The sequence below is a fragment of the Vombatus ursinus genome, unplaced genomic scaffold, assembly GCF_900497805.2.
Source record: "Vombatus ursinus unplaced genomic scaffold, bare-nosed wombat genome assembly UNPS02014942.1, whole genome shotgun sequence".
NCBI lineage: Eukaryota > Metazoa > Chordata > Mammalia > Diprotodontia > Vombatidae > Vombatus > Vombatus ursinus.
This window is the reverse complement of record NW_020954720.1, coordinates 14,746,030-14,772,883: the sequence shown is the minus strand read 5'-3', so window position 1 is coordinate 14,772,883 and position 26,854 is coordinate 14,746,030.

Here is a 26,854-nt window from a genome sequence, read left to right as displayed (position 1 = left end):
TCTTACTGTCATGTTAAGCCCTTTGTCTTAAACTCTCTATATATATTGGGACATTGACCCATCCTGTTTGCTGTGAGCATCCATTCTCCTTCCATAGATACCTTCTTTGTGTAACAGTATAGCTCTTCAGAAATAGCTTCTTCTCCTTTTGCCATGCAGAGTCAGGAGTATAACCTGACAAGGAGTGTGGGGGAAAGATAGGGAATTAACTTATATAAAAGAATTTGAAATGTATAAAGTTGATTATCAAAAGAGGACAAGACCTAGTAATTGGTGTAGGTTTAGAAGATTTTCTGAGCTGCTTGATAAGGAATGAGAAATGAAGGGCAGGGACCCAGGGAAACTTAACTGTAACTTTGCCACCATGAACAAACTGTTGGGGAAAGAAGAAATTCATGGTATCCAGGTCAGTTAAGCCTGAGTACATTTGCTTCCAGAGGGCTAGAACTGTATCAGTGAAATCAATTTTCTTTGACTCACTCTCCATGCCAGACCATCCTCTTATCATTTTAACCTATTTCTACTGCTATGATCATTATTATTTTAGCTTTCTGTTGCCAAGTTCAGAGGAGAAATTCCCTGTCTTCCTCATTCTTCATCTCTATTGTCTCCAATTTAAAGAAATACTGAAACACTTTCTTTCTATCTTCTCTATATATCTGTTATTCATTTTTCAAAACTTGTCTCTTTTCCTCAAACATCTTTAACAAAGATGAAATTCCCAAGAGTCTAAGCAGTGGATAATCACCTGGCTGCTTGGAACAGTTCAAATGTGCTTATTCTTCTTTAGTTTATTTTGTCTCCTGAATTTTCATTTAAATGACTCTATTCAATTGTGATTACCTCAACTGCAATAATTAAAAGTTTTCAATTCTGTTAAGATTCTTCAAATCTTGTACATCCATCTTTATACCATAGGGCTGTGCTGAACTTGGAAAGATAAATTATTCTTGGCTTCAATTTAATTATCTCTGTGTTACTATAGCTTCTATCATAATGCTTTAATTTTTCTCATTGATTATGAATAATCCTGTTTGATTCAAAATTAATCTACCACTTCCTATCAGCTTCTAATATTTTCTCTTTCATCTAGCCTTAGCAAGTATGGTTCTGGGTGAATTTAAAGGGCAATTCCTCTCTGGTGGTACCCTTTTTCTATGAATCTGTATTTTATCTTTTGGCTGCAAGAATCCCAAGAGATTTCCTTGTGATTGCCTGAAATATGATGTTCAAGTTTTGTATTTCATTACGTTTTCCTCTTAGACTAATGAATTTTAAAAACTCTCTCTTTAAGTATTTCCTTATGGTTCAACCTTTTAAAAAGTTGTTCCAATTCCTTTGCTCTTCAAATTTTGCTGTATTTTGCTTTGCTCTAACTTTTTTTCTGTATCATTAGTTTTATTTTTAATGCTATCTCTACCATTTTCTTTAGCCTACCCATTGTTCTAGTAAGATTTTCTAACTTAGACTGTGAGGTCTTATGTGCATGGACACTCTTTTGCCTTTCTGTGCACACATAGTACTTAACACATAGAAAGAGAGTTAATAAATGTTTATTGACATTGAAGTTTGCAGATTGATCTATCTATCCTTTCAAATATTTAATTAAGTATACTACTTTGACTCATATTACCATTCTATTCTTAACATTATTCTTTCCAACTCTTTTAACATCCTTGTTCATTGCTTGTTAATGGAATCCCATTGTCTTTTCCAGAGTAAAAATTACAGTTATTTCAGAATTATCCTCTTATTCTGGAGTGATATCCTGGAATTCTATACTGTGATCTGCAGAGTTTATAACATGTATTTATTGTACTAGAAGCTTTTCTTTTATTGCTCAGGTACTCAGTCTCTCTGATGGTTTTTCTTAGGGCATATTATATATCCTTCCTTCTCTCTCTTTTAGTTATTGGTAGCAGTCACATTTCTAAGTGATTCAAAGTGTTGAAAGCAGGGAAGGCTTATAAAGAACTTTACACTCAGTTGTTTTGTAACTTGATTTCTATTTCTTAAAGGCTTTTCACTTGTATCTACATTTAAATCAGTCCCAAATGTAATTAAGCCATATGCCACAAATAAAATGCTAATAATCATCTGAGTATTGTGTCACAGTGGTTATAGATTACCATAAACTATGTAATCAGAATTTATAAATATGGATCATTTAGTTAAAGGGGCTACCAAAATGCAATTGCTATATTTCTTTTAGTCTATGCAATAAAATTGCTTCAAAAAAATAAATTCCACAGAAGACCATATTGGTAAAGGTAACAAAACCTGTCAATTATAATCTCTGATTGGAATGTATATCAAAGGGAAATATTTTTCATATCAAAAAAATTAAGGATGTAATACTAATTTTTATTTTGTAACACTAATAATTATAATGATGCTTGGTATTTGTTAGGTAATAACAATATGTAATCATGATAAATACATGGGAATTTTATCTAAAGTGTAATTTATAATAATTGAGTTGTGTTTCTTAATCCACAGTACTTATTTGATGATCCTTTAAATTTAAAGAAGCTGCTTCAAGTAAGAGATCATTATCTTGTGCTAGATTATAGTCTCCACTAAAAAAGGGACTATGACTCATGCCTACTTTGTACATCCATCAGTGCCTCCCAAAGTGCACAGAACACAGTAGGTACTTAATAGTCTTGTTGTTATTATCATCCAAATGATTAAGTATTGCTGAAGACATTTATGTTTGATACTTTCATCAAGAATTTACTTCACCACCATGTTTAACAATTCAATAAACATAATAAAATACTAAGAAGCAATAGGCCACAATGGACAGAAAAACATCAACTACATAAAATCTAAAAGTTTTGCAGAAATAAAATGAGTATAATTTGAATTATAAGAAAAGATGGTGCTGATTCAGGGGAAAAAACATGATTTACAATAGATATCTTGGATAAATGTTGAACACAAAAAATATCAAAGAAATTCACACAAGTATATTGTATCTAATCATTATCAAATAGAAAAGTGCTCAAAAAATTCAGTTTTCAAAATAATAATGATGATGATGATAATGACGATGTGAGAAAATGCACAGATCATTAATAATCAAGAGGGTGTTAACTTCTTTAACAGACATGAGGTATCACCTCCAACCCAAAAAACTATCAAATATGTGAAAAGATTTTTAAAATCATTTTTTGAGGAACTGTGCAAAGATGGACTTAATTATTCATAGCTGGTAGTCCTATAAATTAGTTCAATAACTCAGGCAAACAACTTAGAATAGCACAGAAGAAATACTACATTTTTCATATGCTTTGATCTATAGATTTTTACCACTGGGACAGTAAGAAAAGTACCAAATGAATAAAAATAAATATGAATATGAAAATAAAAATGAAAAAAAATTAATTAATAAAAAGCAGAAGTATCATGATTTTAAAAAGTGGAACCAAAATGTTTGTCTGATGCTTGGAAAATGGCTGAATAAATTATTGCATAAGACTGTTCTGGCATATTAGTGGGCTACTTGGAATGAAAAATATAAAGAATTCAGGAGCAAAAAATTTATATAAAGTGATGCAGAGCAAAGAAATGATATCTAAAAGAATGAGCATTACAGTAGTATCAATAACCTCAAAGTGAAGAGGCAACAAACTTTTCCTAGGACCTGCCTAACTCAATAGGTAGATCTCATGAAACAGAATGGCTCTGTAAATCCTAAGTATAAGTTTGAATATATTTGGTGACCTTGTGGTGTTTTATGAAAACCAACAAATAGTATAAACTGGGCAAAAAGTATTAACAACAACTGTAGTTAATGCACATGGGCATTGTTCTCAATCTAGAATCCTAAGTCCTATCAAGAATGTTCTGGGAAGGTTTACTACAATTCTTTTTTTAAAATATAATTTAATTGTACATATTTGGATATTGATGCATCAATATTTTTATCGTCTGCCACAATGACATTTGGAGAACCCATTTGTAAGTGCTTTAAGTTAATGAAAATGATGGAAGAACAGAAATCAAAATTTCAGTTTTAGGCTAACCAAGTTGAAAATGGTTGAAGAGCATGTTATCATAGAAAGTCAGAGTTGACAGGACCTCAGAGGTCATTTAGTTCAATCTTGTAGTTGAATCTTCAAATTAATCATCAGATTACTCTCTCTATGCCTTATCCTCCTCAAGCTTTAGAGAGAATGAAATGCATTCACACAAATATTCCAAAATAAGGCTATAAAGAATGCCCTCATTTTAATAAAATGTTCAAATTTTATTTCATTTCAGTTACCTGTCCCTGATCTAACAGAGTAGTTGACAAGCATATAGTTTTTATCAGATTGACATGTATTTTTGTTTTTTAAAACATTTATTTATTTTAAACATTCTTTTATTTTCAAATTTTGAGTTCCAAATTCTTTCCTCTCCAAAATCCTTCCATACCCACCAAGAAGGCAAGGAATATGTTAATTATACGTGTGAAATTATGCAAAACATATATCCATGTTAGCCATATTTCAAAAAAAAAGGCAAAAGAAAAATAAAATGAGAAATTATGCTTCAATCTAAACTTAGAGTTCCTCAGTTCTCTCCTTGGAGGTGGGCAACCTTTTTTTTTTCATCATGAGTCCTTTGCAATTGTATTGATCAGAATAACCAAGTCTTTCACAATTGATCATCATTATAATATTGCTGTTATTCGGCATGACGATATCCCAGTTTTTCTCACTTCACTCTGCATCAGTTCATTCAGTTCTTGTCATGTTTTGTTTTCCCAATACCACCCTCCTCATCATTTCTTATGACAAAATAGTATTCCATCACCATCATATGCCACAACTTGTTCAGCCACATCTCCCAATTGATAGGCATCTCTTTGATTTCCAATTCTTTGCCACCACAAAAAAGAACTACTATAAATATTTTTGTACATATAGATCCTTTTCCTTTTTCTTCAATCTCTTTGTGACACAGACCTCATAATGGCATCGTAGGGTCAAAGGGTAGGCATAGTTTTATAGTCCTTTGGGCATAAATCCAAATTGTTCTCCTGAATGGTTAGACTGGTTCACTACTCTAACAAAAGTTCATTAGTGTGCCTATTTTCTTTTCATAAACATTTATAATTTTTGGTATGTGTGAGATGGTACCTCAGAGTTGTTTTAATTTACCTTTTTCTAATCACTGGTGATTTAGAACTTCTTTTTCATATGACTATAGATAATTTTGATTTCTTCTTCAGAAAACTTCCTGTTCATATCCTCTGACCTTTATGAACTAGGGAATGGCTCTTATTTTTATAAATTTGATTCAGATGCTCAGTATGTATTTGAGAAATGAAGAGTTTATCTGACAAACTTACTATAAAAATGTTTAATATGTTCTCATTGTCTATACTACCTTTTAGCTTTATGTAATTTCCCTGCTTATCTCTTTTAATTAGGTTCATTTTTACTTTTGCTTTGTCTGAGATCATGATCGCTATCCTTTTCTTTTTTTTTTTTTTAGTTCAGCTGAGGTATATTATATTTTGTTTCAGTCCTTCACTTTAACTCCATGTGTGTCTTTCTGTTTAAACTATGTCTCTTGTAAAAAATTCATTTTTGGATTCTGGTTTCTAATTCATTTTGCTATCTGCTCCACTTTTGCAGGTAAGATCATCCCAATTACATTGTTATGATTATTGTATATTTCCCTTCATTTTCTTCTCTTCTGTTTATTTTAATTGCCTCTCTTTTTTATCCCATCCCCTTTTGAAAGTCTTTATTGCTTCTATCTATTAATATGCCCACTTCCTTTCCTCTCTCCTCCTTACCCTCCTATTTCCCTATTGTCTAAGTTACATTTCTACACACAACTGGGTATGGAGATTATATATACATATATATGTATGTATATATATATATATATATTTTTCCCTCTTTGAACCAATTCCAGTGAGAGTGAGGTTCAAGCATTGCCTATACTCTCCCCATTTCCCCCTTCATTGTTAGTCCTTCCTTCCAGTCCTTTGAGAAAATTTTCTCTATTCTATCTCTCCCTTACTCTTTCTCACAGTACATCCGCCTTTCTCATGCCTTCATTATTTGTGGACATCATTCCAGCATAACTGATTCATACTCATGCCCTCTGTCTATATAAACTGTTTTTTCCTCCCCTAATAATGATAAACTTTTTAGGAGTTACAAGTATCATGTTCCCATATAAGAATGTAGACAATTTAATATTATTGAATCTCTTGTGATCACTCTTTCATGTTTACATTTTTATCCTTCTCTTGAATTTACTGTTTGAATAGAATGTCAAATTTTCTATTCTGCTCTGGCCTTTTCACCAGGAATTCTTGAAAGACCTCTATTTCATTAAATATTCATTTATCCCCAAAAGATTACACTCAGATGTACTGATGATGTTATTCTTGGTTGTAAGCCTAGCACCTTTGCCTTCCAGAAAATCATATTCCAAGCACTCCACTCCTTTGGCATTAAAGTCACCAAATCTTATGCAATTCTGATTGTGGCTCCACAATATTTAAATTATTTCTTTTTCTGGCTGCTGGCACTATTTTCTGCTTGACATAACAGCTCTGAAATTCGGCTATGACATTCCTGGGAGTTTTCATTTTAGGATCTTTTTCATGAGGTGATTGGTAGTTTCTTTCAATTTCTATTTTATCTTCTGTATCTCAGATATCAGGGCAATTTTTGTTTAAAATTTCTTGAAATATGATTTTTAGCCTCTTTCTTTGATTATGTCTTTCAGGTAGTCCAATAATTCTTACTTTATCTCTCCTCTTTCAATCTTCTAAATCAGTTGTTTTTTGAATGAGATAATTCACATTTTCTCCTATTTCTCCTTTCCTTTGGCTTTGTTTTATCATTTCTTTATGTCTCATGGAATCATTAGCTTCCACTTGCCCAATTCCAAAGTTTTAGGAATATTTTCTTCAGTAAGATTTTATGTAACTTTTTGACCAATTCTATGTGTTGAGGAGTTCTCTTCAGTGAATTTTTGTACCTTTTTTTTCCATTTTACTTTTTAAGTAGTTCTTCTCTTTGGTGAATTTTTGTACTTCTTTTACCATTAGACCGATTATGTTTTTGAAAGTGTTATTTTCTTTGCCATTTTTGTGCCTCTTTTACCATGCTGTTAATTCTCTTTTCACAGTTTCACTGCATCAGACTCATTTTTTCCCCAATTTTACCTCTACCACTCTTATCCCTTTCTTTAACTCTTCCAGGAATCCATGTTGGGGTTCTGCCAGTTTTGGTGCTTCCATGGTGATGTGACCCTGGGAGAAGTATGGTCACCACTCTTCTGGTCTGTACTCTGGTCTTTACCTAGTAAGGGCCTTTCATCCCCTGTAGCTACTAGCACTCCTCTTTGCTTTCTTACTGTGATCAGGGTTCCTTCTCTCTCTTGTATTCAACCTCTAGCTTTCCTCTTCACCCTGGAACTGTGACCCAGAAATGTGTATTGGCAATATGGTTGTCAGCCAGCACCACCTGTACTAAGTGCCAGAAAAAGGTCCACTGTAATCTTTTTCTGGCCAATTGTTTCACCCTCTTACTGGCTGTGGGCTAAGGACTCCTGAGGCTGCTGCAGTTGGTCTTGGTATAGCCATGCATTTGGCCTCCTGACAGGCCTCCACCTTTGGTGTTACAGACTTCTTTTGATGATCAAGTAAGTTTTCTTAGGCCAGAAAAGTGTCTCACCCCTACTTGTGATTGGTGCTACTACTTCAAAATTTGATATGAGGCATTATTTTAAAGTTGTTTGGAAAAGAATGTTGGGATAGATCAGTTGGGTGGCTACCCCTGGTCCACCATCTTTGTTCTCCCTCTCTCTTTTTGTTTATTTTTGTATACCTCCTAGAACCTTGATGAGGAATGCTGATTAAGAAATAAATGAGTAGAAAGTATGAATCAGCTATCAAAGTAATAAATTAATAAAAATAATAATCATGGCAATAAAATATGTGCATAGATACAAATCATATTGTTCTATAAAAATAATACTCATAGCCAAAGTCATTTAACCTTGAAGAATTGTTGCTAGGTCACCATAGGGCTTACAAGTACGGTATCCACATCTACTCCTACACTTCAGCATGTGGTTATGGACCAAATTCGGTAAAATAGAGTCTGGCCTCTAATAAGAGGTCCCATTTCTCACTGATTCATTTGATTATCCAAATGCCACCCCAATGACCCTGGTTTTTATGGTTCATGTATAGGGTTCCCCAAAAAAGGGGAGTAAAAAAATCACTCAGAGTATAATATTAACCAGTGATACTCGTATACACAAAAGGACTAAACACAGGAGAATCAAAAGTGTTTATTTAACAAGAAACAAACTTAAAACTGGATTCAGTAATGACTTACAGGTAATGCTACAATTTGGAAGGAGGCTAACACTTAAACTTTATCAGAACATAAAATGGTTTTAAGGAATGCTAATTAGGCATTAGATATTTCACTAAGCTTCTTAGTCTCCTAAATAACTCCTGGTACATCTGCTGATAAAATAAACAGGTTTAGGCCATTCCTCTTTTAAATATTCAACGTCTCCAGTGCACAAACTATCCTTACTGTCAACTCAAGCCTGCCACTGTAATAGCCAGTCATCCAAAACCTCTGAAAGACACAAGGTTATGTCCAATTCTGAACTTATCCATCTCAGGCTAGGTACTCAATTACCTAAGATCAGGAAACAATAAATTCACTAAGAAAGATAGGCAGACAGACAGACAGACAGATAGATATACAGAGAGGAATAAAGAGAGACAGTCTTAGGTTTTCCCAAGCAGGATATGGACTTCAAATGCTTATATATTCATAGGCAAAGTGAGTGGCAGGGGAGTGGAGTGGGCAACTTCATTTTGTATGTGAACTCAGTCATAAAAGTCTCTGATTCCACATCTACTAAGAAGGCTCTTTGACATCACACAGCACCATCTCCTCAACAATGAGTCAACACACAGCCAGATTCAGTACATTTCCTCAACCCAGAAAATCTTTCATTTGTTCTAAGCATATTCCATGAGAGATTGGAAAGCCCCTGCTACATGTGGGAAGTGTTTTATAAACTTTAAAAGTATTCTACCCCCATTATTATCTAATTTTTCTCATTGAAATATTTCAGATAGAAATCAACCTAGGAAAATTTGTTATCCTGCTATTATTCCTTTAATATAATGTCCTAAAGATTACTATAAAAGGGAGGTATTACATTTAACTAACTAATTTAACTAACATTTAACTTACTGATTCATTCTCTTATTAATTGTCTACCTAGATTCAAAGAGGTATATTCTGATAATCATGAATTAATTGAATTGAAATATCTTTCTACTTAATTAACTCTGAGACCTCATACCAGTTTGTAAATTGTAGAAATCTACATTCCCCAGAAGTTTTTATTTTTTTTCTGTCTCTGTTTCTGTCTCCTTATCTATCTCCTCTTCTATCTCTCCCACTCTCCTAGTGTCATTTATTAGTAGAATAGGAGAGTGGTAATACTCCTTGCTCCCCATTGCCACATATTAGTTCTTCCCCTACAATCATCATTCAGAAAATTTCTCTTCCTTTGAATTTCACTCAGTCCATATTTACCATCTAATCAAAATTCTGGTAGTTGTTGTCTACTGACCCACAGCACATTCTCTTCCTTTCTCAGTGAGTACAGTGCCTGACTCACAATCTTTCTCTCCTCCCCCATGTCTGCCTTCATGCTTGGGAATTTCAACATACATACTGACTTTCTTTCTAACATCCTAACCTCAGCTTAGCCATTTTCCATTTACTCTTCAAACACACCTAAGCCACATAATAAAATGGTCATACACATGAGCTTGTCATCACCCACAAATGCACTTCCATATTCGTGAATTCTGAAATTCCCTTATCATATCACAATAGATTCACATTCCACATCTCCCCCTGCCTTCCAAGTTCAAACCCTGCTCTTTGTCTACATTATGACCTCCAATCACTTGACTACTCAATACTCTGTGCTACACTCTACTGTTCTCCCCATTTTGACTTACCTTTGGTGACCAGATCAACTACACTGGCCTCTTCCCTTGAGTCCCCTGCCTCTTGATCTTATTGCTAATCTTGTCCTGCCAAGCCTCACACTGTAGTCACTCTTAACCATATGCTGTCTTCATTCCTACATGCACGCTACTGAAGTAAGATGAAACCAGGCTGAATGGATACATTACAAATTTGTTACAAATTCAACTGGGCGGGGCAGCTAGGTGGCACAGTGGATAGCGCACTGGCCCTGGTCAGTAGGACCTGAGTTCAAATCTGGCCTCAGACCAAGTACTTGACACTTACTAGCTGTGTGACCCTGGGCAAGTCACTTAACCCCAATTGCCTCACAAAAAAAAAAAAAAAAAAAAAAAAAAGAATAACTTCAACTGGGCCTTCACTGCTGGACATCTTGCAATCTATACTGTTGCAGATGATACTAATATTGATAATAGCACAGACTCACAGAACTATCAAAAGCTATATTATGTGCAAATTATTTGTTATCTCAGGCTCCTATGAAGGTTGGGAATGAGTGGTGAAATACAATATTTTAGCAATAATTAACATTAATTTTCATAGTGAAAAAATAGGAAAAAAAGTGCCTTACCTCTTAAGTATGTAAATAGCCCTCAATTTTTTTTCAAATAGGTCATGTTTTGGGGATTAGCCCTAAAACTTTTTAAGATAGGTAGAATGTATTTGATGGATATGATTTTCAATTTTTAAGTCTGCCATTAGGGATGAAGACTTATACAGTAGTTCTCTAAAAAATCTTCCTTATAGACATTTTCCTTTTTGCTGCCATTTTCTTTATATATGTGTATGTATGCATATGTATATATGTGTATATACATATGCATATATACACATATATACATGCACATACTTACATACATGTATATATTCATTTTAAGTCTTTTTTAACTTCCTATTTCACCACTCTTTACTTTAGCCATTGCTCTCTGATGTTTAACCTTGTTAATTGCCTTTTCAAAACTTAAATGTACTATAGATACCAAAACCCCCTTATCTTTCACAGTAGTATTACCTTCAAAGAACTCCCATCATTTATTTAAGTATGACCTCTCCTGCCTGAATCTAGGTTTTCACTTCTTAGTCAAACTGCTTTTCTAGCTATTTTCCTATTGCATCCATTGTGTGATAGTACTCTACTAACAATATTATTTTCTAAATCTAGCTCTCTCTCTCTAACATGTGATTGTTTTCTGGAAGTATGCAAATATGTGAAACATACTCCAAGTATCTTTGAGTTCATCACTATTGGGAATTCTGGTTATGAGAACTTCTTGGACCACCACAGACCTTCAATATCCTTTTATAACTTAAGATATAAATATTGTATTTTCTTAAAAATAAATTCTTCTGGAGCCAGAGCTATTACTCTTTTGTCTTTGTATTCTCAGAGCTTAGTGTGCTATCTGGCACATGTTTGCTGTTGTTCAGTCATATCTGAATCTTCATGACTCCATTTGGGATTTTCTTTGCAAAGATATTGGAGCGGTTTGACATTTCCTACCACAGCTTATTTTACATATGAGGAAACTGAGGCAAACAGCGTTAAATAGCTTTCCTAGGGTCACACAGCTCCTAAGGGCCTGAGGCCAGATATGATCTCAGATCTTTCCAACTTCAAGTGTTGTAATCTATCCACTGGGCATATTCTAGATACTGAATAAATGCCTACTGATTGGTAGATAGAAAAGGGTCTCAAAAAAAATTTTCCATTTGCATGTTGATCTTTGAAATTCTTTCAGATTTTGTCTTTTACAACATATTTTTGATACTATTAAAATGGACAAAATAAGGAATTAATAATGTCCAGTTTTCTAATATCTGGTTTTGCTTTAGTTCTGTGATTCCTTATTGCCTTCAAACAAGACAGGAAAGATTTGGGAACAAAGAAGCATAGCAATAATTAGAAACTTTTGCAATGGGAAGTTACCAAAAATTATGGCTCTCTTTTTCAACCCACACTACTATCATATGTTCTCATGAAAGCTACACGAATCATGCACTGGGTTGAGGTAGGGAGGAATTCTGTTCTACTCAATAGGAGTGGGAGACAGATGATGTGGGATGATCAGATTAGGCAGCCATGCACAAGGTGGGCAAATAAGGAGCTTGCTTCATTTCCCCATATGGTAGATTCCCGTTTGGGTTAATTATTCGGGCTAACAAGACACTCAGGCAACAAACACTTATTAAGAGCTTACCATGTGCCAGGAAATGTGCTAATTAGGTGCTAAGTTCTGTTGTTTCTATGCTTCTGAAGGGATGAAAGTTTACTTGAACTCTTTCAAAGGCCTGATCACACTGTCCTTGTTACAGCTCAACTTGTGAGGTATCTTTCTCCAGAGAAATGTCACCCTCTCCCCACCGAAAAAATGGAAGAAAAAATTCATCTGATCCACAGTGTTGGCATGTTTTGCCAGCTCAGGAAACATCCTTGCCAAACTCTGGGTACTATTTGTTTATAACTCAAAGCCTTAAAAACACACTGGTGCCAGCTCATCACCCTTATTATTTGTAAACCTATTTCATTTAAAACTATTGGTCTTTGGGAGTGTTTTGATATTTATATGGAATCAATGGAAGAAAATACTATTTATGCTTTGCTTTGTAACTAGTAGCTAGCAATGTTTGTTGCAATTCTTTAAGCATAATTATTGGAACTTTTCTGTAACAAGGTCCAAATAAGTGAAATTAAACATAATTTGGAAGAAATTTTTAACTGTTGTTTATGTGAAAAAGACACTTTTTCCCCCTTATTTTGAATTTCCTAATTTCTGCCCTAACATGGGCTCATTTTTGCGATTTCTACATTTAACTCTATTCAGTAGCAGAGGCATTCCCTGGTGGCATTATACAAAGAAATCAAATAGACATAGACTCATGATAGAGGTGAATTCAGTGATTATCAAGGTTCATTTAAAAACAAAACCCTTTAGCAAAAAGCACACATATATTTTTAGGAATGAATAATCTCTATGTGAAGTTTGATTTTAATTAATATTTGCAAAAATAAGCTTTGTTCACTAACCTGTCCATTACTCATAAGCTTTAAATATAGGATTCAAAACCAAATGTTCAAAAGGGCAAATGTTTAACCATGGTTAGCATCTTCCTTATTTTAAAGCCTGACATTAGGAAAGCAACATACTCAACATAGGAAAGTGATGAATAAATGTGATAAGTGCTGGAATAACACTTGAATTGACTATTAATTAGTGCTTAGCACTGTGCCTGGTTCATAATAGTCACTTAGAAACACATAATGACTGACTGTTAACCATTTTCCAGATTTTTTGGCATTATTAATAATGCTGGTTTATTCTTCTTCATATGTCAAAAGACCACACTTTTTTCTATTTCCTTTCCTTCATGGTCTTTGAAGTTCAAATCTATCTATTCATATGCCACAGGGTTTTATTCTAGGTCTAAATGGAGTAAGGGGGCTAATGAAGAGGAGGAAAAAATAAATAAAGCAAATTTTATGTTATTTGGGGCTGTATGGTAGCAAGCTGTGGAATACTCAGGTCCTTGAATGATTAAAATTGAGGGTTACTGGGAGAAAAATGAAGTGGCACCTTGTGGGTACAGTTAAGGTGCAACTGATTATCAGTGAAGAACATTACAAAAGAAGAGGCATAAAGGATGTAATAGGAAAGGCATGGTCAGAAAGGATGGTAGAAAAGTCTTGGGTCAAAAGTGAGGAATATATAATGGACAGCCTGTGTGCTCCATTGACATCCATAAAACATGAAAAAACACACCAAAGGCAGAGAGATACCTTTCACAACTGTGGGTAGGTGAAAGAATTTTTACCTAAATAAGAGGCAGAAGTGATCATAGAAGAAAAAATTGATCATTTTGATTATACAAACTAGAAAAAGGTTTTGCACAAATGAGATCAATGCAGTTTAAATCAAATACTTAATTATTTAATATAACTATTTATTTAGTATCTACATACTTAATATTCAATCATTCAAATTTTAAAAATTTATTGGAATATAAAAATGTATAGAAACTTTTACAAAGGTCTTTTATCCAAAATACACAGAGAATTGATACAAATTTATAAGAACAGATGCAATTTTCCAATAGCTTAGTTGTTAAATGATATGAACAGGTAAAAAATTAAAAAAAGAAAGAAAGAAATAAAAGAAATTTATCAATAACAGTACAAAATATTCTACATAATTAAAATAAGAATACACAAATTAAAACAACTGTTGCGTTCTGCTGCACACCCATCAAAATGGTCTTGGTTGATTGAATGGATACATAGATTTATAAAAGGACTTGAACAAATGTTGCACAGAATGAAAAGAAAAGAATGAATTTTTATCTGTACTGGTAGAGCAAATAGTTACATCAATGATATCACAAATTAAGTGGAATGCTGAAGTAACAAGCCTGGATCTCATTCCTCCTCCTGGTCAGTATTTTGTTTTTACATTACATTGGGTTATCTTGTGACTAATAAAATTGTGATAGAGTGGTTTGGTCCATTTTTTTGAGCATGATTTTTTTTCATTTCTCCTAGGATTTTTACTCATTTTTTTTTGGATTGTTAATTCAGGAAGTTAAGAATTTTACAGGTCTTATCCATTCTTTTCTGACAGAATTGTTTAGCTGTACTTTGCTCCCATTCCACCATTATTCATGGTTTCCTGCTTTTGAACCTTGTGATTGTTCTTCTTCCATCATATTTTTCTTCAGTGAGTCACCACAACCTGAATCTGAATCTGGATTTAATTTTAAAAGAATAAAAGAACTAGTAGAAAAGAGAAGAATTCATCTAATCAGCCCATTGTTTCATTAACACAATGCCAAAAAATCTGTTTGGCAGATTTATTTATTTTTATTTAAATGACTGATTTCTGTTGGCAACTGAAGATATAACCCAAGTTATAGAGGTTATGTATTCATTTATTCATAAACAGGCTTTATTGTAGCACTACACCAGATGGGATTTTCTTTTGTTTTTGTGTTTTGACTTGAAGAGGAAGCCTGGGGACAGTGTGAAAATATAACAGATAATTTTAAAATAATTTACTGGTCTGTGATATCATCCACATTAATATAACTAAACCAGGAAACAGCAGCAAACATCAAAATGCTGGAAATGATCACTGTTTTCACAAAGTATTTATTATTCTTGCAATAGGGATTATCACATATATGCATAAACTTATTAACGCAATATTGAATAATGAATAGAGTGTTGGTCTTTAGAATGTTCAGATCACTTAGCTTCTAGTATCAAAAATAAATACTTGATAGTTTTGTGATACTGAGCAAACACATTTTATACTCTTAGGGTTTTTTCCCTGTTTAAAGTGCAGATCAAAATCACCTTCGGTATACATAACATTGTTTATTGTCACAATTCAATAAGTTTAGTGCTTTAAAAAATTTTGGACTGGAGAGGTAGTGGGGTAGTGGTAAGTACTTGGCTTTGGAAGCAAAGGATTTGGGTCCAAATGTACCTTTAATCCCTACTTCCTATGTGATCTTGGGCAAGTCATTTAATCTGCTTGAATCTCAATTACTTCATGTGTAAACTAAGGGCATTGGTACAGATGTACCCTGAGATCCCTTCCAGTTTCATTTCTGCAATTCTATGATATAATTGGAATTTATTAATATGTGCAATTTAGTACGGAATTTCCCCTACACATTTTTATGTGTTAGTATGATTTTTTTACTTTAAAAAAATTAGAGTACTTAATTACAGAATTATACAGAATTGCCACCCAAAGATCCTGCTATGAATTTATTGTTAACAACAACAACAACAACAACAAAGTAAAAAGTACTGTTAAGCATTTTTAGTTTGGGAGCAAATTTACACTCTCATTTTGAATGAGGATGATCAATAGAATGAGACATAATATACTGCACATTAAACAAATAAGCTTCAGACAAGATGGAGTGGAGTGGGACAAAGAAGACATCAAGTAACAATGTTTTAAGAGGGAGTGAATAATTTCAGCAGGGAATATTAAGTGTGGAAGCTTCATGGAATGCTTTTCAGTGCAGCCTTGAAGGAGGGAAAATAAAATGACATTCACAGACAATCAAGAAGGAATGCATTCCAGGTATCAGGAATTGTTTGCAAAAAATGCATAAGGGTGGATGTTAAAAGAATGATATCAGAGAGCAGCTAGAAGTCTAGTTTTGTTTGAATGTAGAGTAGTTGAAGGGAACTAATGGGAAATAATAGTTTGTTGTTCAGTTGCTTCAGTCACATCCAACTCTTTGTGACTCCATTTGGGGTGTTCTCAGAAAGGATATTGAAAATGCATACAATTTCCTTTTCCAGATCATTTTACAGATGAGGAAACTGAAGCAAACAGGGTTAAATGACTTGGTCAGAGTCACACAGATAGCAAATGTCTGAAGCTGGATTTGAACTCGGATCTTCTTGACTCCAGGCTCATAGCTCTATCCACTGTGCCACCTAGCTATTCCAAAATAATAATAGCTAATATTTTATTTAATGCCTTAAATTTCACAAAATACTTTACATATTTTATTTTATCTGACCCTGATACTCTTTTACTTACTCTTATTATTATTTTCTGACTTGCAGATGAAGAAAGTTGACTGAATTACCCAGTCACACACACACACATATATATAGATAGATGATAGATAGATAGATAGATAGATATCTAGATATCTATATCTATATCTATATGTATGCATACACACACACATATATGTATGTGTGTGTGTGTATTCCGAGGTGTAGTTAAGAACCTAAGTCCTAGATCATCTAGGTGGTTCGATGGATAGAGCACCAGCCCTAGAGTCAGGACCAGTTCAAATCTGGCCTCAGACACTTAGCTATATGATCCTGGGCAAGTCACTTAACCCCAATTGCCTAAAAAGAAAAAAAAAAAGCCCCAAGGTCAGCAACTTATTCACTATGCAAATTTGTCCCTCCAACTCTGAGATGATTCATTTTCTGCCAGCTCTTTCTCTCAAAACTGCAAATAGCCTGAGCTTTTCCATATCTTAGAATAAAAGCCTTCCCTTTAATCCTCTAACACTTCCTCCATCCCAACTCCTATTTACTGCCAATAGACAAATAAAATATAATCTATGTTATGCCTTCATTTGCTCATTATTCTCTCATTCCTCAATAACTTATGTTATAGCTTCTTCCCCCACCATTCCACTGTAACTAATCTTTCAAAGAAAAAAAAACTGCTCATTGATAAATCTAACACATTTTAAGTACTCATCTTCCTTGACCTTTTACCCTCTCACAGGTAATAATAATTTCAAAATGTTGTTCAATAACATGATGCAGACCTTGCTTAACTTCTCTTGATATTACTAATGGATCACCACGACTTAGAGATAGCATTGATTAGATGGAAAGTACCTAGAAGACAATGAGAGACATCAAAAGACCTTGAGGTCATGGCAAAAAAAAATAATAATAACTTACATTTACAAAGAGCTTACCATTAGTTCACTACATGAGGTTCAACAACATGATAGGGACCTTGTTTGACTTCTCTTGATATTACTAATGGATCACCACAACTTAGAGATGACATTGAATAGGTGGAAAGCATCTAGAAGACAATGTCAGACATAGAGCTTACCATGAATCAGACACTGCTAAGCACTTTACAATTATTATCTCATTTGATCCTCAGAACAACCCGAGGAGGTAGGTGCTATTATTGTCCCCATTTTATAGATGAAGAAAGGGATGAAAATAGGGTTAAACGACTTGCCCAGGGTCATACAGCTAATAAGTACCTGAGGCTAAATTTGAACTCAGATCTTCCTGACTATAAATTGGATATTCTATCCACTGTGTCACCTAGTATATAAGAGGCTTCTGAACTAACTAGGGATGTTTTTCATGGAGAAGAGAATACTTAGGGGAAGCATGGTAATGGCCTTCAAGTATATGGCTAGTTATCATGTAGGATAACTACATGATAAAAGGGATTATTGGAGTTAATGTATTTGATTCTAGAGAACAGAACCAATAACAAAGGAAGAATGTTGAAAGTGTCAAATTTAGCCTTAAAGGGGAGAGGGGCATGGTGGAGTTATAGAGTGGAAAAGTACATTTAAGAATTGGCACATAGAGGGCTGTCCTTCATTGGAGGTCTCTGATTAAAGGTTGGGTGACTGCAAGAGAACTACTGAGATTCTTTCCATCTCTGAAATTCTGTTATTCTGTGTTATAGCTCCATAAAAGTTCCTTTCCATGTGTGAAGGAGTGAAGGGAAGCAATCTAACCATTTACGTGAATCAGTCATTTCCTACAATGAAAATGAGTTGAATCTGTTACTATAGCTCATCAAACATATGGAAATTGACTTGAGTTTAGTTATCACACAGGTAGTAGCTAATATAGTAAAATTTCACTGATTCATACAGAGGGAGAAGTCTATTTGGATTAATGGAAAGCTTGAGTTTTCAAATATTTTAATGAAATATAGTTTTATAATTTTAAAATGAGCTAAGTAAATTTATTACATTATAGTTTCTATTACAAAGTCTTGAATTTTAATAGACACTATCTCAATGCCAAATGAATGAATGAATGACACAAAAAAGGCAGAGTACCGCTTTATAGATCCTCCCAGAATCCACTTATATGACTAGCTAAGAAATTATTTGTAAGTTAATAGCTGTTGTAAAGAGAATAGTTGATTCTCTAAAGTAGGTACATGATATCTTCAATTTTCATCATGTTTGGTGCCATGGACATTCACCCCTACCCCCACAGAGAGAGCAATTATAACCTGATAAACCCATTTAAATTACTGGAAATTGCAAATGAATATAGACCCAAATTTTGGAGTTGGACTGTACTTAACAAGCCAAAGGGCAATGATAGTTTTCATTAATATATAATTTTATTTATATAAATGTATCTAAACAGTCATGCTCAAACTTTGTTTTGAAGAGATCAACTGGATGTATGACTGAATTTCTACAACTTTTCCAACACATGAATGGGAGGGAAGTGGTGATGTTTCAGTAACAGGTTTGTAGAAATGATAATTTTGGCTAAATTTTAGCATGCCTTGAAGGAAAATGTTAAATAATTTATGGTAAACAATGTTTTCACTGACTCGGAATATAAGATGTCAACCAATATGAGAAAATGTGACTGCTATGGAATCCCATAAAGAATGCATTGTGAAATCCCTATATAAATCAAAAATGAAGATTGAGTCAATACTCCTGAATTTTTTTAAAAAAAATCTAACTTTTCCAAAGATTTTTGTACTTCTAGTTCACCCAGGAGGAAAAAAAAAAAAACTAAAATGTCACTTGGCAGACTGGCAAATACTCACCTAAATGGAGGTTGCCTTTGTTACTGTACTTTGGAAGCAGGGTACGTGAATCATCTGCTTTATAAGGTCTATGCAAAGCTTTTGATATTCATAATTATTCAAATTAATTAATATTACAGAGCATAGCTCTGAGAAAAATACTTTAAAAAGGTCTTACAATAAAAATTCAGAGGCAATAAGGCATAGGAGGAATAAAAGATTTAATAATACACTTTGCTTACAGTAGATTTTAAGTAGATTCATGTCATCACTACCAGGAGAACAGTGAGGGAACAATACTCTAAGTTAAATTAATGACATTTTATCCTGCTTTAAGTTTCCCAAAATGGTGGTAGTAATCAGATGGAGAATTGCATAAGGTCGTATGGTTGGGAATGAGAAGAAGAGAAAATTGGGGAACAGAAGAGCAGGAAATAATAATATCCAAAGTCAGAAATTAATTAGAAAATAGATGTCAATTTGTGTAAATTTGTGTAAATCATAAATTTCTTATATTTGTGAAATAATATTTTCTGATATTGATTTAGTCTCTAGAGCTACTATATGAGTAGCTCCTATGGTTAAAATCCATAGCTCTATGTCCATGAAGAAGATGCTGTAAGTGGGAGGGGATTGCTTACCTGCTGTTGGAATTTCTACCTTGAAGGATCTCAAAAGAAGAGTATCCTTCCATTTCTATTGATAATTCCACTTTGAAAGATCCCCTCTTAAATTTTTACATAGAATTACTTTTCTGGAACAAAAGCTCCATGACAAAATGACACTTTGTGGCAGAACCAATATGAAAAGTGACAAGGCAGAGTTCTGTTCAAATTTTGTATTCATAGACCAAAAGTGAGGCAAATCAGCTGGCAGTTTAATAGCTGATTTGAATTAAGGCTAATGAAAACCAGAAAGTATTGACTATGACAATGGTATCTGAGATTTTATTGTTTAAAATTTCTGAGCATAGTACAGAAGCTTTTGGAGCCCAGTGAGATAACCATAGCATAGAGCATTGTAATTGTGATGATTTGTTGGGAAAAATTAATATAGGAAATTATATATAGAAAAAATGTTTACTGTAGGTGCATTACTTACAAAATTACTTGGAAAGTTTGGGATTGCAAAGTTAATTAAATCTAGCTGTCCAAGGAGATACAACTAGATGAGAGAGGGACAGAGACAGACATAGAAATAGAGACAGAGATATAGACAAAGACAGAAATACAGAGACAGAGAGAAAGAGAGTCAGAGAGAGACAGAGACAAAGACAAAGACAGAGAAAGAGAAATAGAGACAGATAGAGAAATGCTAGCTAGCTTTTCTTAAGTGCTTCCTAGCTTACTACGTGTTGAGGAAGGTAGTAAGTACTGGAAATACAAAAACAAAGAAACAAGATGGTAGCTTTTGTCAAGAAGACATCTTAATGGCAGAAGACAATACTTAAAGAGAAGAAAGAAAGCAGAATTGTACTCACACAGGTTGTATAGAGAGCCAGTGTGGAGGTGGAACAGAAGTGAGCCAGGAAGGAAGTGAACAATGTGTATGGGAGTTCTAATGATATGGCATTTCTAGGCAAGAAGTCATCAATTGCTTAGCATCAAAATAGAGTCATCCTCAGAGGGGCAAGGCAGCTGATGGGCAGGTAGAGAAGACCAGAAAGGGAATAGGGAGGGAATATCAGTGGTGACTATTTGTAAAGTTGTGGGTCCAGAAATTAGGCATTCCTAGGGATAGGTAAGAAAAAAAGGTCTACAGTCAGCAATTCAATCTTGTATGTATGCATGTGCACATGCATACAAAAACATACATTTACACAATGTATATATGTGTATATGTGCATATATTTAAATATGTATATATATGTGTGTGTATGTGTGTGTGTGTGTGTGTGTGTGTGTATATATATATATATATATATACATACATACACACACACATATGTGAAAAGACAGAGAGTGAGAGAAAGTAAAGGACTATGAGTGGAGTGGTCCTCACATGTGTAATAAGACCCAAGTGTGGCGTGAGTTTCAGTAGTGCATGACTTAAAGGGAGATAGAATAGATATCTCTAGCCTCTTTATCTCCCACACTTCTTCAAGGGAGACTTTCATTCTTGCCAGGAGAAGAAGCAGGAGGTTAGAGCTAGACGGGGTACTAGGCTAGAAGAATATATTTTCCCCTAAATATCATTAGTCTAGGGTGTATGATTGGGTTCCATCTAACTTCTGAATTCTTTGACATTTGGGGGGAAAGTAGATCACAAACTACATCCAAGGCTTGACCCTTTTCCTACTTAGTACTTGTTCCACAATGAACACACAGATAATGGGAAAAAAAATCAATTTATCCAAACCAAGGCAAAACAGAAATCAGAGAAAGCAAACAGAGCAGACTATATACCAGACAATACAAAGTGAAGGAACTCACCTTTGGAAGCAAGATAACTCAGTTCAACTGAGAGAGTGTCCTTGATTTCACCCAAGTGGAAAACTAAAGTCTCTAGAGTAACAACCTGAGAATAGGGACATGATGGACATGTCCTGTTCCTACCATGCCTTCCCCAAATCTTTTCCTTCAGCATTCCAAAGTTGAGTTGGCCTATTCAATCTGAAAGCCAACCACACACACACAAACACACACACACACAGATGCACACAGACACACACACACACACAAACACACACACACAAGCAAAAAGCAAAATGAACCAAAAAAAAAAAAACCCTTTCACAAAGAAGACTCAAAGCTTTATGAGTCCCTAAAGGGAATTGGCCCTCAAGAGTACCAAAAGAGACTGGCATTGAAGACATCCCAATGTGGGCTTAAAGGGAAGTGTTGCTTGGAGAATCTTGAAAAGGATTAGAAAGGTGAGAGTTTTCTCACCTATTACCAAATCCTCTGAGTATCTCAGGTAAGGAAGAGTCTACATTTCTGAGATCATCTCCTACCACTGCTTTTATTTTTTTACTTCAGCTGAAGCATAATTAGGTTATGCTCCAACCCCTTATTTTTACTCTGTATGTGTTTCTCTGTTTCAAATGAGTTTCTTGTACACACCATATTGTTATATTCTAGTTTTTAATCTATTCAGCCACCCTTTTCTATTTTATGTGTGGATTCATTCCATTCACATTCACAGTTATTATTTACTAACTGTGTATTTTTCTCCATCCTATTCTCCCCCCATTTATTCTTCTCTCACTTTTTACTCTCTCTCCTCAAAAGGCTGTTTTGTTTCTGACCACTGCCTTTCTTAATTAGTCTTCCCTTCTATCAGCCCCAGCCACTTTTCTTATTCCCTTCTCCTACTTCTCTGTGTAAGATAAATTTATATTCGCACATTATTCTTAATTTGATCCAATTCCAATGAGAGTAAGGTTCAAGTGTTTCCCACCCTCCCCCACTTTTCTCTCCATTGTAAACACTTCCTTCCATGGCTCTTTTATGAGATAATTTTTCCCATTTTTCCTCTCCCTTCTCCCAGTGCATTTCTCCTTCCTCAGTCTTTAAGTTTATTTTTTTTAAATCATGTCATCACAGTCAACTCCCTCCCATGTGTTCTATCTATGTATAGATATGTACTCCTTCTAACTGCCCTAATCATGATATGATTTTTAAAAGTTACAAGTATCTTCTTCCCATATATAAATGTAAACAGTTTGTCCTTACTGAATCCCTTATGATTTTTCTTTCATGTTTAATTTTTAATGCTTCTCTTGTGTCTTGTATTTGAAAGACAAGTTTTCTATTCAGCTCTAGTCTTTTTAACAGGAATGCTTCAAAGTCTTCAATTTCATTAAATATCCATTTTTTATCCTGTCATATTATACTAAGTTTTGCTGAGTAGGTTATTCTTGATTTTAATCCAACTCTTTTTCTTTCTAGAATATTATATTCTGATCCCCCTGAAACTTTAATGCAGAAGCTCCTAGTTACTGTTTTATCCTGACTATGACTCTGTGATATTCGGATTGTTTCTTTTTGGCTGCTTACAATATTAGTTCTTTGACTTGGGGATTTTGGAATTTGGCTATAATATTCCTGGGTGTTTTCATTTTGGGATCGCTTTCAGGAAAGGATAAGATTCTCTCAATTTCTATTTTGCCCTCAGGTTATAGGATATCAGGAAAATTTTCTTTGATAATTTCTTGAAATATGATGTCTAGGCACTTTCTTTGATAAGAGCTTTAAGGTGGTTCAATAGTTTTTAAATTATCTCTTCTTGATCTATTTTCTAGTCAGTTATTTTTTCCAGTGAGATATTTCACATTTTCTTCTATTTTTTAAAAAATGTTTTATTTTGTTTTATTGTTTATCGGTATCTCTTGAAGTCATAAGCTTCATACATGTCCAATTTTCTTTATGGAATCATTTTCTTTGGTGACTTTTTGTAACTCTTATTATCATTTGACCAATTCTGATTTTTAAGGAGTTATCTTCAATCAATTTTTGTGCCTTTTTTGCCATTTGGTCAATTCTGTTTTTAGGGTGTTATTTTCTACAGTGTTTTTCTGTACCTTTATCATCAAGTTGTTGACTCTTTTTTCATAATTTTCATGCATCACTCTTATCTCTTTCCCCAAATTTTGCTCTATTATTTTATTTGAATTTTAAAATCCTTTTGAGCTTTTCCAGAATTTTTTGGGGGCATTGTGTCTAATTCACATTTTTCTTTGATGCCCCACATGTAGATATTTTAATTTCATTTCTCCTTCTGATTTTTGTTTTGATCTTCCCTGTCTCTATAGTATCTTTCTATGGTATAGATTTTTTTTTTTGTTTTTTGCTCATTTTTCGGCACATTTCTTGACTTTTAACTTTGCGTTAAAATTCAGCTCTGCTTCTGAAATACAGCGGGCACTGTCCCAACCTTCAGGGTTTTGTTTTTTGGTTTTTGTTTTTCTGTTTTGAAAGCTAGTTCTGGGGATCTGAAAGTTTTCAGTTCTTCCAAGGTGGTACAATCTAAGAAGAGGTGTTTTCACTACAATCCTGGCCTATGCTCTGGCTCAGGAGCCTCCACAAGCACTCCTCTATGTCCTGGAAACCCTTCTAGGACCCCCTGCTCCCCTGTGGCTACAAACATTCTTACTTCTTCTGGCCCTGTAAATGTGACTCAGGCAAGCAACAGAGCTTCTCTCCATCCTGTTTCAGAGAAAAGGGCACCCCAGTATCCCGTGAGCAACCACACGCACTCCTCTGAGCCCTGCAACTGTGACCAGTGCTCTTGCTTCCCTGGACTACATGAGGCAGTGTGATAGTGTTCCTTTCATCCTGAGTCTGTGGCCCAGAATTGTATATGAACATATTCAAATCAATAAACATTTATTAAATGCTTACCAGATACATCTTCGGTTCTCTTTATTCTGTATCCAGAACTTATTCTACTATGCCACAACTCTTCATCTTGAAATGTCACTCCATTCCTGGAATTCCTAAATTAGAAGTACCCTCTTCTCCTACTACCTCTTTCTCTAATTGTATGAGTTCTCCTAAAATTTCTATTTAAGGAAGCACTCAAGCCAGTCAAGTCTCATTCCTCTCTTGGCTGTTTTCGGTATTTCCTACCATACTGCAGAGGCAGGGTACCTTTGTCTCTTCATCCCTGCTTTTCAGTGTCCTTTTATGTGATGTCTCTAAAACCTAAGTTCCTTGAGGGCAGAGACAGCATTTCATTCTACTTTTATTTGTATTTCTATTCTCAGGGGTTAGCACAGTGCTTGGCACATAGTATATGGTTAATAAATGCAGGTTTACTGACTGACTGATATTTGTGCAATGTGATATACAATTTAGAGCAAGATTCTAATAATATGGTACCTGGTCACAAATTATGTGAATTTCCCACTAAGCTTCACTATCATAAAACACTGATAGTTGAAATGCTGGAAAATCTCCAAGAATGATAGGTTAGTAGCAGTTTGGGGAAAAACCTAAAGAACTGAAAAACATTTACAAAGAGAGGTAAAAAGAAAAATAGTACAATCATAGGAGAGAAAGATGAACCTAAAAGAAGTAAAACAGTAAAATACCATGAGAGGAAAGAATGTCAAGAAGAGGTGAGTGGTCAAATTTTGAAATGTGCTGAGCTGTCAAGATAATAACAATAGTGGGGAATATCTTACCTTTTGCAAAACATTTTACATAGGCATTTTTTATTTAATTATAACAATAATGTTGTAATATCTCACAGCCTATTATTATCTGTTTTACAAAAGAAGGAAACTAAGGTGAAGATAGGTTAGACAGCTAGAATCTAAGGTGAAATTAAAAGTCAAGTCTTCTGAACTCTGATTCAGCACTCCAAGTGTCATGCCAACTAGCTGCATTCTAAAATGAATGAGTGAGAAAAAGTAATTAGATGTGGCAGTTAGGAGTTCTGGGGTGATGTCTTTATTGTCAAAAGAAGCTTAATTATATTTTTGGAAAAACATAGGTATAACTTTAATCTACATTTTCAGCTAATGAATGTTCATGGGCTTATATCAATTTTATTCTTACATTTAGAATGGTTCTATAGATTCAGGCTGCCTTGGTAGCTTGAGCTACAAATATAGAAAGCCATAAAAAGGTTCTATCCTCCTGGGGAAACACTGAATTAACTCAGCTCAAAGGAGAACCATGAAATTAATTAATATTTCTCAGAGCTTATTGACCAGTTTGAACTCAGGTAGACTTTCTGAGTATAAGTATAGGTGAATATTTGAATAATTTATATAAAGTTGTGAAGTGAAGTTTGTCTTCTGTTCCTCAGTCCTTCATCAATAAAATAAAAGTATTTGATTAGAAGGAACTCAGGTCCTTTCCTTGTCTTAATCTATAATACTGTGTTCTTATAAATGATTTCTTTAATCTATTTATCATATATCATAATTTTCTTTTGAAAATGTACTTTTAATAATATTTCTTAATCACATATTTTTAAAAATAAAAATCCTAATTTATGGTAACAGTTATAGATGAATATAAGATATGTCTAGCATATGCAATATAGATACATATAAAAAACATTTGTAGTAAATTTAAATTCGAAAACATTCAGAGATGATGTTTTGAAACTCACTTTTGTTTTGTCACTATCAATACGTGTTTGTTATTTTTCCATTTATCTGTATTTTTCAGTTTCTCAGATTCTTAATTGAGAATCTCTGGGGATTAACATGTGAGACTTTCACTTTAGGTATCTATTTAGTTGTTGTATATGAACATAACAATTATTATGCTGCTGTGAAAATTCTCTCTCTAATTCATTGAATAATTAAGTATCCAAGGACTTCAGATAGTGTATTTTTTTCTTGATGAAAATTGCTTTTATTTTAGCTAAGCAAACTCTTCTAGTATTCTTTTAAATAATAATTTGATGTTGATTCATTCAAATATAAGACTATTTCATTAATGGATTTTTGGAGGGGGAGATTGAATTTCTTCAATTTTTTTTCTCACAGTCTTTATTTTAAATGTTCATAAAAGACTTTAATTGTTT